We start from the raw sequence: 16,058 nt of genomic DNA on the forward strand, positions 1-16,058 counted from the left end.
TTTCACCGCTCTAGGTGCAATGAGTATTACTAATATCGAAGTAAGCACTATGGGGACAGAGAGTTCCCGACCAATCGGGACCACCCATCTCGTAGGCATTGGCAACCTGATCCAAGCCCCCACTTTCCACGCCCATACTCACACTTCCTTGTGTGACCTAATTACTACCACAAAGGTTGTTCAACATAAACATTCCTTGTTTTAATTCCGAAGCACATTGTTCGTTAAGACAACCCTTCAACCAGTATTGCAAACAACACCAAGACAGTATTCTAGTAAAAATTCTACTCAAACTTATTCATTAAAATTCCAATGTTCTGGAGGTACAACATCCCCCCTCCAGTGAGAGTTCACTCCTCCCGTTGTCGCCTAGCTGCCCATACAACTAGGTATGTCCACCGCATAGAAAGCACGTCATGGACACTCCCACCGCATAGAAAGCAAGACGTGGGTTCCCACCGCATAGAAAACAAGTCGTGGGTATCCACCGCATAAAAAGCAAGTCGTGGATTCAAGAGCCCTTTAACGAGGAACTCTGCCCCCTGTGATCAGTAGGGGGGTCAGGACTGATTCAACATTGGAAATAAAATGAACATGTCGAGCTAAATTTTCCCTAGCAGACATTGTTTCCTAATTGCAACCAGCATACCCATCAATCATTTCCTTCCTACTTTAGAACTTAATGTACAATGAATTCAATGCCGAGGTTTCCGTCGGATTTCTCCAACATGTTTGGGGATATTTTCATTCCTAACTAAACGTGTGCAATGTTAAATTAAACAACTTGAATGAAATTATGATCTACCTCTTCCATTTCTTCGTCGATGGCCTGTGAGATGGCCGATATTTGTTCCTCCATGGGAGCTTTTCCCTTCCCGTTCACCTTGCTCGTTCCTGCCTCGTGGTCGTGGGCTCCACCAAAGCGAGTCCTCTTAACCGGGGCCATTTTAAACTCACTACTTTAAATAATTAACTTGGAGAAAAGAGCTAATGTCCGCAAGCGTCATAACAAGCCAAATGATAGATTAGCAACATCAAACAATGCCTGCTACATGAGAGGTTTAGATTTTTCCATATAGCAATCATTATGGATGACACATAATCCTATGGGAACCGGCTCTAAAGATAATTACTCGGCTTACATGATTAAGAATCATAGAATCATAGGATTTCACTAATGGAATTACCAGAGAGATGAATTAAGCACGATTAATCTCTTTCCTAGCAATTAGAGGGAGCAGAATCACTGCATGCATAGGTGTGAGAAAAACCACCTCTTAGAGACTTAATGATAGATTAATCTTACCTTAATTATATCTTAATGCATAACAGAAATGAATCTAAATCAGCTACAATATTAATGCGTGATAGAAAGAGTGATTCTCGTCAATCTACACAATTACCAGCTTACCGATTAATTTCTATGCTACCTAGAGAGAGAAAATTCTAATAATCATGCACTAATCATTAATTAAGAGTGATGAATGGCTTATAATTCAGCTATGGGGTGATGATTACATAATAGAATATGGTTAAGGAGAATTTAGAGAGTAATTATAGAGAATTACGACTAGGAATAAGCATAATAGACGAGAAATTTAGATGGTAGAGAAAGGAATTTACAGATAGCATTAATTAAACCGTGGTTACCATGATTAAGGGCTGATAATCTTCTCGATTTTATGATCTAATCGAGCTTCTTGAGGCGAGAATTCGATAGCACCTCCCTCCTTGCTTCTCCTTCAAAAGGTGTGTGTACCGGCAACACCTTCCCAGAGTATGTGTAGGTGTGTGTGTGCACTGTGTGTGTGTGAGCATATGTGTGTGTGTGTGTGTGTGTGTGTGTGTGTGTGTGTGTGTGTGTGTGTGTGTGTTTGCAGGTCTTTAAATAGGCTCCTACAAGCTGAAAATTGACCTAGGTTGCTAAATGCATTTGGGAGCTTCTCCAGTTAAGCATGGCAAGTCTAGTTCCCTACTCACCAAGTGTCAGGTTGGCTAGTATAACCGACTCTGAGACTTAGTTACTGGCTTGGCTGCTTCCCAAAGACTCGCACAAGGCAAGAGGGCACCTCTTAGCTGCTAAAGCTGGTATGGAGTGGCCTGGAACCCGTTCCCACACAGTCCCGGGCTCCGGTGCCTCCCCGCTCAAATTTTGGAAAAATTGATTTTTGGCTAAAACGGGTCATACGAGTCGGATTTTGATGCAGTAAATTGCTATACGGAGCTCTAACTAAGACGTAATGGACCAAGTACCTGCCATATTTAGCAGCCCCCGGGGTCCGAAATTGCATTTTTTTCAAATTTGGGATACGGGTGCAGTTTTTCGAGACGATCAAAACTGGACGGGTTGGGTGACCAAAAACTTGCTATTTTTGAAATTTTTTTACAAAAATTATTTTAATTCACGTTTCGAAGCTTTAAAACATTCTAAACATCATGGCACTGACAGAATTTGGAAAACTGCTAAAAATAGTAACTTATTCCATTATGTTCATTTTATGGTACAATGGTGCTCTTTTGATCGGGGTCAGAGACCTTACAGAAATGTTTAAAGAATCTCCTCAACCAGAGACAGATTGTCACAAAAGTCGTGACAACCACTTGGTCAAACAATGTCCTCATACGGAGATCACTGAAGTAAATGCTTATTGTCTTGAGTGTGGCATCACTCACTTGATCCCCGATTGCCCGAAAAACCCAAACCAAATCAGGAAAATCACAACAAATGTATTAGGGATTGTTCAACTCCCTAGCAGCTCAGAAAATGAAAATGTCGTACCAGTTCAAGTGGTTACGAGAGCACAAGCTCAAAAGAAAGCTGATGAGAATCCGGAGACAAAGAACACGGAAAGTGACACGAGTCCAAAGACAGATGATGGACCAAAGACAGACGCACCTAGTCAAAAAATCAAGAGAAAACGAAATAGTTGGAAAGCTAGAAAGACTAGGATGAAAGCACGCAGGGAACGAGAGCAAAAATCCCTAGCTGAGAAGCTTACCGAAGCTGAGGAGAAGATAAAACAACATGAGGAAAAGGAGGAACCTTCTCTTACACAGATGGTTAAACCTCTAGAAGAACCATCCACGGATGAGAAACCGAGAAGTGCTAGTTCAGGAGGATCTGTGTTGGTAGAGAAGGTTAATGATACATTAGATACCCTCTTGAAAGCCTATGATGTAAGGCTCAAAAACAACCAAACCCAAGAACACAGGTGGATGACATATCCCTATCCGGAACTAGAAAAGCAAAGGTTTGAAATGTGCCAGAAAATGATTCAAACAGCCCAAGCTTTACTAGAACCACCAGTGGAAAAACCTGAGGATGTGATCCGTGTCATGCCTACACAAGTAATCCCACCAAACCAGGAACTAAAAGAGCCAGATTCTAGTCATGAGCACATACCAACCCTCAAAGACCCAGCATTAGAACCAAGGATAGTACTAAATACCACGGATAACTCTTCCGAGGGATTTCAGTTAGAAAAGACTCTTTATGGTCTAAAATAGTCATCAAGGGAGTGGTATCGTAAATTCTACTCTTTGCAGCTTGCCAAAATTCACACCACTGAAAATCCTGTTGATCTTCTGACAAAGGGATTACCTTCAACGCAGTTTGCACATTGTCGAGCACTCATGGGCATTGGGTAGATGATTATGGTCATTGTCTACCCATATTGTATGTATATATACATTGTCACCCCAGCTTAAAGGCACATTGTCCTTTAATTGGGAGGTTGTTGGGGTGGTAAAGCCCAACGTGCCGCACCTAAGTGTTGGGCGGCCGGAGACTAACCGGGAACTAACACTGACCATTCATTCTACATAAAAGAATAAGGACTCATAACCCTAACACCAGTGTGTTTGGAGTCCACCCAAACTTGTGTCTCCTCTCTCCTCCATTGTTGCACACACACACACGCGCGCGCGCTCTCGCACGCGCTCTTCACGTTGTACCTGTGTGTCTCTGAAAACATGGAGATACTGCGTGTACATAAGTATGTAACTGTGCACAAACAGGCACTAGAAATTGCTCCATGTAGTAACCAAAATCCCCTTTCATCTCACCTTGCTCTCCCTTTCTCCCTCTTCCTGCTCTCCCCGTACCACTACTGCAGAATTAATGGACATTGAAGATGCTCTTTTAGTAACTAATGTACTACTTCATGCGACAACGCCCATTGTTGAGCATTCTCAGGCATTGACCATGATGATGATCCTTTTAGTATGATGTTTTTAAACTCTTAGTTTTTACATCTTTTGCTTTACTTAATTTTAATTTTGTACCCATATATTGGATCCATCCGGATTCAATCCGTTTTAATCTCATCATTCTAAATGTTTAATTTCTACTCTCACGCAGTCAAACATCTCCCTCTGTGAATGTCTCTCCTCGTGTTGCCCCACTCTAGAATAAACAACTTGAGGACTCTCATAACTCTAATTAGTGGTCTCACTCACTATATAGACAATGCACGTAGCTTCATATCTCATAGTATACTGGACAATGACATATGTGATGTAGATTTATCTTTGTCTCTATACCCTAGCCTCTACTCGTATATCCCCCCCCCCCCTCAAATTACATTGACGATATTATGCCCCATCGACGATTACAATGTGACTAGATGATAATGAATGCACAAATTCGACTAAAAGCATAGTGAGGGATATTGACGAATGGTACAAATTTGCGGTGGGTAACACCACTGATTCGGGCAGAAAGTATTTGGAACACAACTACGAAATGATATGTTGGAGACGACCACAATCAAGCTTCATAAAGTGATCATAAGACCTAGGTTTACATAACTCTAATATCTTCAATGGATTCCATCACACTATTTGCAGAGATTTTATTTTACTTATAATCTGTGGATTTTTATGGCATGATTTGCATGATCTTTTTTCGGTACGTAGCACAATATTTTAAATCCTTTGCGATACCTAGCAATGTTGTTAGCATTTTATTTTCAATTGGTTAATGTTTTAATTAGCACAAGCTGGTACAAAATATTATATGCTCATACTACTACTGCCAGCTTGCTCGTTGACCCCTTTTCGCAACTTCATCTATTGCGACACAGCTATATAGCATGCTCTTTTTGCGATTCCTTCTGTCAACCACGGTTGTCAGATGTCCTGCATTCTTCAATCGGGACTTAAAATTTGTAGGACTTACCAAATTGTGAATATTTTATGGGTTTCTCTCCTCTTGGAATGGCTCATCATTTAATGTACAGTAGCACTGCTCAACCCCCATACCTTTATTTGGTTTACCATAATTTACAGGAAATTAAAATTATCTGTCTTGCTTGACTTCAAATCAAATGTTTTTTTTTTCATAATCTTCACTTGTTTTTGTTACATTTCTCTAACTCATTTAAGGATTCACAAAAACCGATGCAGACCATAATGCGAGGACGTCAGATAAGTAATCTTTTAACTTTATTTTTCAAATTCATTCTTACCGCTTTCGCACTCATCTTCTCACTATATTTTATCGAGTTTTATGATACCTCCTACTCTGTTATCGATCCAATATCTATCCTCACCAAAACCTTACTACCTCCTGCTTGATTATATTAACTCTGTCATACAAGATTGTGCCAAGCTCCTAGTTATGTTTACTGACACCATTCGAAGAGACAACACAACTTTCTCGACACGCATAATCAAGTAGCCACTCTGGATCCTGCTGGTATGTACCTCGACTACGTTACTCCCCTTTTTCTCTGCATTATATTTAAGGTGAATACTCAAACACTACGAAGATTATGCCCTCTGATTGAATTCAAAGAAATTTTTGTGAGATAATTGTGTTGAGATGCTTTGTCAGTAATCTATGCAGCTACTCCTGCGACCTAAGGTGCTCTGGGATACTGCACAACCATTTGTAAATCCTTTGGTGATATACTACATTGTGATGCCGAAAATGTAGTAAATATACTTATTTTTTTCTCCTTTATGTCTTGTCTAGTCCATTGGTCACAAGCACACAGATTCGCCGGTTTAGGCAGTGTGTAAATGCTCATCCTTGTGCAGATTCGTCGATTTAGGCAGCACATTGATAAATTGTAGATTCATGATTTTTAAACTTATACAAAATGCAGATCCACCGATTTAGGCAGCATTAGTGCAGATTCGCCGACTTAGGCAACACCAATCACAAAATCATGCTGCAGTGGCTGGCCACCACTGCAACTGGTATGATTTTGTTACCCGAGTACATAACGAAAGTGATTTTGGATTTGGACTTATATTGTGGAATTGGCATTGGATTGGGATTTGGTATCTGATGATTACTTTATCACGGCAGTGTTTATGTGATGAGACTTGACATTATGAGACTGATGATGAGTGTGACCAATGATATCCTGATTCATCAGGGTATGACATATACTGCTTATTCTAGTGGTATGGGACACTATTAGGTAGTATGTGGATGACGGCAGGCATAAGCTAATGTTGTTTAGTTTCATAAATTTTTCTTTTATTATGTGATGTTTTTGACACAACATACTAATCACTGTTTTTGACAAGTATTGTTTGCAGATTTTTATCTTCGCAACTGAGGACAGTTGCTTTCCAACGGAGAGGTATGTTATAGAAATGATATTTTATGATTTATTGCAGCTGACAGGTGGAAAAGACTAGACCCAGCTTGGCCTATGCAAATGTATTTGTATATCATGTACATTTTATTATTCAAGTGCTCTTTTATGAGCTTTGGCCAATTATGACCGGCCGGCCAGTTTGTATTGACTTTGACCATTCAAGAATCTATAAATTAAATACGTGCAAGAGGGAAATGGTCACTCTTGCACGGGGGGAGATTGTACCCAGTGCTTGTGTCTTGTTCTCTCCTCTTCCCTCTTCTCTCTCACCGTGCCGGCGTAGCACTCCGCTCTAGGAGGTGCGCCTACACACGTTCTCTTCCTCTCTCTCCCTCGTTGTCTCTCTCTATTCACGTATAACATCGTTGATTATATGTGCGATGCGAGGCGTCAGGTATGCAGATTCGTTCATTTATGCTTCATAGTATGTTGTTTCGGGTATTTTGCAGGGCTCTACGCTTTCGGATTGTAGCAAAAACACTTAATAGAAGACTATTGGACAGTCTCCCAAGGGGTCCAATGAGCATTCAGCAGCCCAATGGCTTCCCTGATTCCTATTGGCTAGGAGACAAAGGGGTCCAATGAGAGTTTAGTTGCATTAATTAATTGCCTAAAGCTCTCACAAAAGGGGAAAGGGGGACACATGTCATAAGGCTATCACTTATGCTACTTAACTTTCATTGGCTAAGCTGGGAGAGGTCCAATGAGGTTCTAGCAAGAGCAATTAGAGAGAGGGGTCGACCAAGAGAGAGAGGGGGCTGAATTTTAGAGGGCATTATTCCATACACACTCACATAAGCTCATGTGTGAAGCTAGAAGACTCTCTCTCTCTCCTTCTCAAGCTTTAATGGAATGCTCACCTACTCCAAGCTTGTGAGAAGGGATGCCTACACCAACAACTCTTGGCTTTGTGATGCAAATCCAACCAAGAGCCAAGCTTTGATGCATGCTCATCTCCTCTACCATGCTAAGTACTAAGCTAAGCTATGCTAATATGAGTGATTATGTGAGGAGATGTACATCTTTCTCGTAAGACTACTCCTTCTTCCTCTCAATCTACTCTCATACCCCGCTAGCTCTCACCATCTTCGAAGGTGTGTGAGGTCTTGGGTCTAAGACCGTGAGCGAATTGATGTTATGTTTTATAAGTGTTTTGCTTAGTGCTTGAAGTTTCCATCTTCATTGCACTAGCTAGTATTGAAGGAACACAAAGAATTGTATTGTAAAATGTCTCTCTTAATGGGAGAAACAATAATACAAAGTCTTTTGGAGGGGGGACCGGCTCCATGTAAATCCGGTCCTCAACTGTTGTCAATAGCTTAATGTCTCTCTCTTTTGAAGTATTGTTCATGCTATCTAACTAGGTGTTATAATTTTTGTTGCTCTCTCCACCCAAGCACTCTTGTTATTCTCAAATAAAAATCTATTCTAATGAAATGCTCACTATGTTCATGCTTTCCGCTACACACAAGTTACTAGGCCATTAAATGTTTCATCAGTCATGCATTTGGATGAGGGTGTGTCAGTTTAAATATTCCTTGGGAAAAGGGGTATCTTGCACATTGTGTTGTTTAAAGACTTGTGGGTGACTTGGAGATAGAGAGATGCATTAAAGTGTCAAATCTTTGTGTGCTTTATTTTATAGGTGATTTTTCAAAATGACTCGTGCATCAATATGACTAACATGCTAGTTTATAAAATATTTTTTATACTTTATATAACACGTTTGGAATCTTACCTCGCCCTTTTTGGCCCAAAACAAAAGGTAAGAAAGCTGAAAGTTCTCCCGCCTGACCCAAGTCTAGAAACGCATCAAAAGGTGCAACACGCAAAAGGACTAATAGAAAAGACCAAACTTAAGAAGAGCTCATGCTTGAGGAGGGTGAGGTAGATGCTCAAGAGCATTAGCAAGGAGTCGAGGAAAATGTAGGACTTAAGGCAACAAAAGTGTTGACCAGGACATTGAAACGAAAGTTAAAGAGTTAGTTCTAGCCATCATTGACAAGCCATTAGGTTCACATCTTAAAGTCACTAACAATTCATAAAAGCTAATACCCGAAATTCCCTTTTGTCATTGTGTTATCAACACAGAGGTTAGGGAGTTAAAACAAGATCTATCAGATTTAAAGATGGCATTCATTCAAGAGGGCTATGTTCCTATTAATGGCTTGTTTATTCTATCTTTACTTCTTTTAGATGGCACTACTAAAGTAGTAGATGATGAAACTAAGTCTACATGGAGAAAGCACTGGCTTGAAATCAATGATGAAATTGAGCAAGAAATAGTTGAGGATCCAACTTGGCCTTTTCTTTCTGGCAAGATAATTGACTCTATTTTCTTTCATGGTTTGTAAGATTAAGTAAAATGCACCATTCTTTGTAGCTTTTAGAATGGTGTTATTTCTTATTTTTGATACATTTATTATCGGGTTTCTTATATAATATATCAAATACATTGGATTGATTTGTGCATTTGCAATAATGGTTGCTTCATAACTATACCCATAATTGTGAATTTTCATTAACTAAGTAATAAGATTTGAAAAAATTGTGTTAACTGATTAGTTAATACAAGTTATTTCTTATGCATGCATATTTCAAAGGGAAACATATACATTGTCCTATGATTGTTGTCTATAGCTTGTCGAAACTTAGAGATGTAGGATATACAATTTTTGGCAAAAGATTTTGGATTTGAAAAACTATCAAGAGAAGTCTAGCATGTTGAAAGCTATAAATAACCAAGAAGAGTTTAAGTTAATATGATTTCTATTCGAAATATAGCTAGCAATGATTTGACATCATTTAAACTGCTCGTAAGCTCAAGGTTTTAGCTCGCCATATTTACACGCCGCCCTAGGTTATGTTGAAGATTTATCGTACCCAAATGTGAATTTAATGTTAATGTTAGTATTAGGATGTTTTAGGTTAAAAAAAGAGTTTTAGGTTAAAGTGTTAGTAGTCCCCTTAGAGCTATTTGAGTTGACTTAGAGCTAGCTGCTTATGGTTTAGAGTTTTAAGTTATAGTGTTAGTAGTCCGTTTAAAACTTGCCACTTAGGATTGGCTGTATGATGCTGCTTAGGTTTAGCCGCTCCAAATTGGGTTAGGGTGGCGGGTTGGCGGCTTTTGGTTTGGTCGCTAGGAGTTTTAAGTTAGAGTATCAGGGTTTGGGCATCTAACTAGTCTGCTAAGAACTTACAACCTAGGATTGGCCAGTTGTTTCAGTCGGCTTAGATCTGTTGGGTAAAGGCCATGTGACCAACCGCTCGGCCATCTTCACCAACCCTTTATTTCTCTTATATACAAAACAATAAAGAGACACACATTAGGCTCCTTGGACTTTGTTGTGTGTTTACCCCAAAGAGTGTCTTCTCCCCTCTTCTCCTTTCCCCTTTTTGTATGCATGCGCACGGGCTATCTCCACCCTTGCAATTGGTATCAGAGCCGATCGACTTCCCACTCCCACTCCACCGCATGTGCAGCTCCCCCTTTTGGAGCTTGGAGATCCAATGTAATCTTGAAGATTCAAGTCTGCAAAGGTATTGAGCAAATTTAGGAATCTTGTGAGAATCGGGTGCTACAAGCATGCTTAAAAAGATTTAGGGGAGTGCAAAATCGAGCGGATTAGCATCGATGAGAGGAGTCAAGTCTACAACAAATTGAGCTTTAGAGAGAGTTTGGAGGAACGATACAAAAGCAGGCACCTCATCAAGCAAGTGTGAAACGAGCAACACAGAATTGAGGACGAGGGGATTGCAAAGCAAATTGAAGTAGTGTTGAGCCAACAAGTTGACCAAGCTTGTGAGCAGAATTGGGGAACTAAATTGAGAAATCAGGCCTTTAGCATCAGAGAAGCAAAGCTTGGGCACTAGCAGGGCTTGTGAGCATGAAATTGAGGCTAGCAAGTCGCTAATCACTTGAGGAGGGTAACAGTAGCTTGTTTGTAATTGAGGCTAGCAAGCTGCTAATCACTTGAGGAAGGGAATCGACAACGCCAACTCGTTTTGGGTTTGTTTTGGTTGTGTGCATACACACACACAATTGACACAAATCAACATCCCTCCTTGTAGAGCTTGAAACCGTCAGTCCTAAATCGAACCAATCATTTTTTTTTTTAATGGACATGAAATAAAGTGTGTACACACCATGTACCACTCTCCATTGGCTCCGCATTTCATCCACACAATCTACTACAAGGAAGGGAAAATTTTGTAGCATGTAGTTGGCTGTAAAAATGGTAGGATGCTCAAGATTGGGCAGCGTTAAGCCTTTTGATCGCAACGAAAAGAAAAAAAAAGTAGCACGATTGACTGCTTCAAGCATAGACGAGTTTCGGACGACTTTGGCGTAGAGAGAGAGAGAGAGAGAGAGAGAGAGAGAGAGAGAGAGAGAGAGAGAGAGAGAGAGAGAGAGAGAGAGAGAGAGAGAGAGAGAGAGAGAGAGAGAGAGAGAGAGAGAGAGAGAGAGAGAGAGAGAGAATACCGACTTTCTTGGCGCTCCGTATCAGCGTTTGACACCGACATCGACGACACTTCTCGACACACTGGTGCTCCCACGGATAAACCATTTCTCGAGGATGAGTTCATTCGCAACATGTTGGGTGAGGTACCTCTTTTATAGAGGAGTGACAACCGACATCAGCATCATCGACGACATCGGCTCAACTGCATTAATCATCGTCTTCGTCGTCAATTCCCGGGGATGCATGGCATGTGGAGAAAGTATTTCCTGTGGTCGTTGAAGAGATTCCTTAATGGCCACAGCTGTACGAAGTCTGAGTGGGAGGAGAACAGAGATAGCGAAATGAAATAAGATGCTATATTATTCATCTTCAAAAGGCCATGGGATCAACTGATACAATCCTTGTGGATTTAATACAATGTCTGGGTATAAAATGAAATGAAGTGAAGTGAAAAATTTAAATTAAATCCCTAAAACTAAAATCTTATTATCGTCAATTAAAATCATCATCAACTTCACTAATGCCCAAGAATGCTCAGCACTGGTCGTCAAAACAGAGAAAGTATTACAGATTTCGTTGAAGAGCTTTGTCAATATTCCCCTCTGTAGATAGTCACGTGATTGGGAGGGGGAGAGATAAAAAGAGAGAGAGAGAGGGGGACTGATGGTGCGTGCAAATAGGGCTGGTTGTTGTCCATGGCGAGGTCACTCGAAGCAAAGGATGGGGTAACCATCGACAAGGAGCTAGTGGAGACAGGTGATCTACATGAGAGGTTGCAGCTTGTGGCATCCAACAAGGAGTACGATGCCGATTATAGTGAGCTAGCAAGCTGCTGTAGCTTACAAGATGAAGAGGACGTACCGACCAAACTCAAGATCAAGTCCACGGGATGCGCGAGTGATGAGGGCAACAGGCTAATGATATTGAATATTGAGGTGGGCTTCATCGTTTTCAACCACAGCGGCTTTGTCAGGGCCTGAGAAGAGGCTGCAGAAGGAGGCTCTACAGATTGGTGCTCTGTTGGACATGGCAGGCGATGCTAGGTGCCTTCCCATGCTTGCAAGCATCCTGGTCAGGATGTCAGACGCCATCTCTCACGTGGGTGCACGTTGAGCTTCCTTGGGACGTACGAGAGAGATTCTATTTCTGGTTGGAAGGTGATTGTGAAACAAAAGGGAAAGAGAGAGAAAAGGCGGTGGTTCTGGTAGTCCTACGTGCAACAGAGTAGCGACCAAATTGATTGGAGTCGGGGTGTGGGTGCCGCAAACAAAGGGGGACTAAACTTGTGGCTGCATACTCTACGAAAGAGGAAACGCCACAAAAGGTGAGGGAATGGGTGGTTAATTGGCATGCAGGGGCTGATTGTTGGCGAGGGAGGGAGAGGTAGCTGAGTTACATGGCCATTGAGTGTGTCGAGTGTTCTGAGGTGTATGGTGGGGATATTACGGTGGCAAGAGAAACCTCGGAACGTGGTTCGCAAGTTGTAGGAGTGTGTGTTTGTGTGTACCTAACGAGGGGAAAAGAAAAAGCGATTTGCATGCGTAGTGTGTGGTAAAGGTAATAGTTGGCTGAGAGAGAATGAGTGCCACAAAGTTGATGAGTGCTGCATGGCAGCTGAAGAGGCGGCACCGAGGGAGACTCAGGGGAGAGAGATGACCCAAAACTGGCGGTTGAGTAGGTGGTAGGCAAAAAATGCATGCGCGAGGTGGCGCAGCCAGTTGACCACTTAGTGTTCTTCGTCTTTGACACAGATTCAACTTCTTGCCATTGCTGTGGTGTTAAGGCTTTTGTAAGTGAAAGGGCATGTATCTGCTGTATCTCTTGCTCAAGAGATGTATATATTTACAAGGCAATGGTACTCAAGAAGTCGTTTTCCCCCAAAGGCAGATGATACAACCTCCATGGGAAAGCTTGCACCGCATCTGGGAGGTGTGTCAACGACGTTCAGATACGTAGGCTTCAGCTTGTTGCTGAGCGCAACCACCACTTCCTCTCTCGAAACACCCATTGCTTCTTCCTTCGCCACTCAGAATTGTCGAGTTGGCCTGGACAAGGTCTGCCATGATCGATAGGCAATGTCTGCCATCAAGTGATGCTCCAATTTGGTGGTCACCGACTATACGGCATGCAGGTGCTACTGAGAAATCATTAACTGCGGAGATAACCATCGTTTGGAAATCACCATTTTTATATATATATTTTCTGAGTGGGTTGTTTCCCACACGAATAAAGAATACTCATCTCGACTCACGCCGGTTTGTGAGAGATGAACCTCTTCTTTGTATGAGTATTCTCATAACGTTAAGTTTTAATAAGTTATTATGTTTAATTATCATAATTATATTACTAATCACGGTATTACGACAACGAAGAAGGGACTCTCTTTCATTTCCAAGACCCTTAGCTGTCTTGTTCAATCACACTAACAAACACTAACAAACTCTACAAACATACAAAAAAAACAAGGTACTTAGCTGTTGATTATCTTTAATCTTTGGAGTGTAGCCTACGCTCTGATACCACTGCTACAATCCGAAAGCGTAGAGCCCTGCAAAATACCCGAAACAACATACTATGAAGCATAAATGAACGAATCTGCATACCTGACGCCTCGCATCGCACATAATCAACGATGTTATACGTGAATAGAGAGAGACAACGAGGGAGAGAGAGGAAGAGAACGTGTGTAGGTGCACCTCCTAGAGCGGAGTGCTACGCCGGCACGGTGAGAGAGAAGAGGGAAGAGGAGAGAACAAGACACAAGCACTGGGTACAATCTCCCCCCGTGCAAGAGTGACCATTTCCCTCTTGCACGTATTTAATTTATAGATTCTTGAATGGTCAAAGTCAATACAAACTGGCCGGCCGGTCATAATTGGCCAAAGCTCATAAAAGAGCACTTGAATAATAAAATGTACATGATATACAAATACATTTGCATAGGCCAAGCTGGGTCTAGTCTTTTCCACCTGTCAGCTGCAATAAATCATAAAATATCATTTCTATAACAGTTTTTAAATCAATTAAACTAGATTTACTCTAGCCTAATTCTCATTGGTCCACCTCCATGGCCATCCAATAGGATTTGAGTACACTTTGTGGGCATCTGGGCTAGGGAACTGACATGTGTCCCTCATTCCCTTTGTGTAAAGGAGCTTGTGAGTGTGTGTGTGAGTTTCTCTCTCATCCCCTACTTCTAGGGCTCGCCCCCTCCTTTGTAGATTCAATAAAGAACTTTTTGGTACACACACAAAGCATCCAATTTCCCTAGTGATGACCTTTGGACACAACCTTTGAATTTTGGAACCTTAGCATTTTGAAAGTCTTAATGGGTTGAACCTTAGGGTCTTTAAAGCCCATTGTTTCACATTGCTCTTTTGCAGATGGCCCCCCATTTGGATCCCTATTTTCCCTCCTTTGGATCCCTATTGTGGCCGGTCTGCCAGCTTAACCAATACTCTAGCTTTTTCTCCCCTGGCACTTCCCCGTATTAAATGATCAGTTTAACATGAGAAAATGATTTAGGAGAATTAGATATTAGTTATTATGACAATTGAATACATGTATTTTGGTAGTGGAATAGTATTTAATAGTTCTTTGATTTATGATGCATATATATATTATTTGACTGGTAAGCATAGATCATACTTCCTTTTGTATTTCACTGTTGAAATATCCATCACGAACCGGCTCAGAGATTATTTTGGGCACAGACCACATGACTAGACTCAGCTTAACTGAGCAAAATACATAGACTAAAATAAGCTCGTAATCGCTAAATTGTTTACGAACGAAAAAAAATGTTCTCCTAAGCTCGACAAATTGTTCCATGCTAAACAAAAACTCTCAATGTAAAGTTTGGGAGACAAGTGACTAAGCCCTTCTCCTAAACTTTCTCCAATGGAGATAGAACAACCTTTCTCAATGATAAATCAAACTACATCCCCTCTTTGAACTCTTCAAAGCTAACACGACCATTATTGTTCGTCTTCTATCCTAACAAGCATCTCATGAAGTTTACAAGACTCCGTAATGTCTCCTAGAAGATAGACTTTGGGCAATGCCTACAACTAGTGCAAGTTGATGATCTTGACCTTCCGCAAGCACAAATGAGAGCAAAAGTGCTGCGACAAGTAGTTGCACACCCGCACACCAACAAGTACACGTGTACACATGTTTCCAAATATGTTAATGACTTTACAAAATTTCATAGTGAGAAAAGACAACAATAATTATCACCTACAACTAGCACATGCACACATCCTCAGACAACCCTCATGCAATGAGAGCCTGTTTGCTCAGAACATAGATGCCAGTCATCCTTGACGTAAATCCATACCTATTCGTGTCCACAATGAAGAACAATGAAGACAATACTTAGTAGTTATGAACCGTATCCGCTGTCCTCACGTTACAAGAAAGGTGTCTAAAAACACAACTTAAGTGCTTCATCTCAATTCTCCACTGCTTTACCGAATGTAAGAAAATCCTTACCGAAATATCCTGAGCTATTTTGCTGGCGAAATGGCCACGTCAGAGCCCGTCACATACTTCCCACCCATGCTGAAAGAAATTTGATCATAAGGAAATGTTCTCAAATTTTGCGACCTAGCTATTAGTGATGGGTAGACAGGATTGCAGCTTTATGCAGAGCTTCCCCACGTGAGAGACTTCTTGTAGAACCACAATCTCCAAAATGCAATCGCCGTTGTATGATACATACATCCTTATGGTAGGGAGGCGGACTCTATTTTTGATGGATGATAGTAAGCGACACTATTATCAGCAGATCAAAGCTCAACATGATCAAAATATCAGAGATCAACACACTTTCAGACAGGTCCGCTTCCGACATGACCTCCTCCACCACTTTCCACCGCTTTCAACATTACATATATCACACTTTCCACCCCTTTCGACATTACCTCATCCACCACCTTGCCTTGCTACCCCTACAAGTATGCAAGTTGTTGAGCTTGAA

This window comes from Adiantum capillus-veneris, chromosome 24, assembly GCF_014529385.1.
Source record: "Adiantum capillus-veneris isolate H3 chromosome 24, ASM1452938v2, whole genome shotgun sequence".
In the NCBI taxonomy this organism is placed as follows: Eukaryota; Viridiplantae; Streptophyta; class Polypodiopsida; order Polypodiales; family Pteridaceae; genus Adiantum; species Adiantum capillus-veneris.